Source organism: Cyprinodon variegatus, unplaced genomic scaffold (assembly GCF_000732505.1).
Source record: "Cyprinodon variegatus isolate N-32 unplaced genomic scaffold, C_variegatus-1.0 Scaffold225, whole genome shotgun sequence".
Lineage (NCBI taxonomy): Eukaryota > Metazoa > Chordata > Actinopteri > Cyprinodontiformes > Cyprinodontidae > Cyprinodon > Cyprinodon variegatus.
Window position 1 is genome coordinate 680,357 of NW_015150678.1, and position 1,628 is coordinate 681,984.

Here is a 1,628-nt window from a genome sequence, read left to right on the forward strand (position 1 = left end):
CTAACTGAGTTTGTTTTTCTACTGGCTTTTAACTTTTTTATCTTTATTTACTTTTATAATGCTTCTTTTATTTTATTATTCCATTCTTGTAAAGCACTTTGAATTGTCCTAAATTGTACTAAATTGCTGTAAAATAAACTTGCCTTGCTTAACAAAAGCCTTCTTCAAGGGTTGTAGATCTACTTCAAAAATCAAGTTTAAAAAAGAACATATGAAAATTAAAAGATGTTACTATCTTAAAGTAAATCTTCTCTTCGGGTAGAGCTTTTCCCTGCACTTCAGCATGATCACAGATACTAGTCATTACTAAAGTTTAGGAGAACAATAGTAAGATAATTCTCAAGAAAATGTCTCTAATTTCCCCATAATGGAATATTGTTTATTTTAATAATTCTTTGCTTTCCTATGACTGACCTTACCATGTTATCTGCTTGCATTCATTAAACACTTTCAACATGACAGCAACATGAACATCTAGAGAGCTAACAGTTTGTAACAAAATCTGATTATAAGTGTGTGTGTGTGTGTGGGGCATGTGTGTATTGGGTTTTCACAAACTACAATGCCTACTTTAATTGACCGAGTGACTGGTTGGCTGTTATTTGGCAGGCTGGGACCTGCTGTGTGAATCACTCAAGGCTGCCTAATCATGTTTTGTCCTTCCCAGTGAAGGCTACATGAAGGAATGTCAGAATTCACCTCGCGGTCAGAGGAGTCACGTCGATAGGAGATTCATACAGGGACCGGGGTCATGTGGTCAATGAGGGACACTGAAGTATGTTTCTTTTTCATTTATCTGCAACCCATCTGGGTTTTTATTTTTGATTTTTTGTCACAGATCTCTTTAATTCATTTGATCATCATCAATAGTGAGATGTGAATATTATGGAGCTGTTTGCCTTAAATGAACTTATCACCCAGAGGACCACCCACATTGGAGAAATACTTCAGGTTTCATCCTGCAGTGAATCCAGGCCAAACATAGCTTTACAATAGCTTCTCGGTGAGAGTTTTACCATAGATTATAGCAAGTGTGATGCAGAGATGTGTTCTCCCAGAAGGATGAACAGCTACAGTTATTTTGGGTCTTCTTGAACTTTCCAAGAACCATCAAATAACTGAAGGTGAAGGTGCTATCAACAAAAGTCCTAATTACTACAAGGACTAATTCTTGCATTTAAAATGCCAAGGCAGCTTTACTCTGGTGGGAAACCTTTCCTATGGCGCCCCCTTGTGGATACACAGAATTGGTTCATATTTAAGAGACTTCAAGAAAACCAGATTTTTTGGCATTTGAATTCAAGTAAGTATAATTTAAAAAGCTCTAAATGAGGGAGGAAGTAAAAGAAGAAAACTTTGAAAAGAATTTAGAAAAAAAAAAACTAAAGTTTCACATGAGAAATTTCCTAAAAAATAGAACTTCTTGAGACAGAGTTTGTAGAGTGACTGTTGTAACTGATGTCTCTGTTACTTTGAGGTTGGACTCTTGTCATTCTTTACTATCAGGAAGTCCTTAAATGGTAATTATAAGCCTTCAGCTGATCCAAAAATGCTGCAGCCAGAGTTCTGATAAGAAAACTAATGTGATTGGACGACGGCGCCGTTTGACCCTTGAACCGGAAGTTGCG

The 1,628-nt window shown here is 36.5% G+C and overlaps 1 protein-coding gene across 1 annotated transcript in view; it reads left to right on the top strand.

Annotated features, from left to right (window-relative positions):
- Positions 1 to 718: 718 nt before the first annotated feature.
- LOC107088647 (cell wall protein DAN4-like) overlaps positions 719 to 1,628 on the top strand; it is an 18,013-nt gene continuing 17,103 nt past the window's right edge. The window contains exon 1 of the mRNA XM_015380950.1: positions 719 to 775. The gene's annotated coding sequence lies outside the window, so the exon portion shown is untranslated. The remainder of the gene's footprint in view (positions 776 to 1,628) is intronic.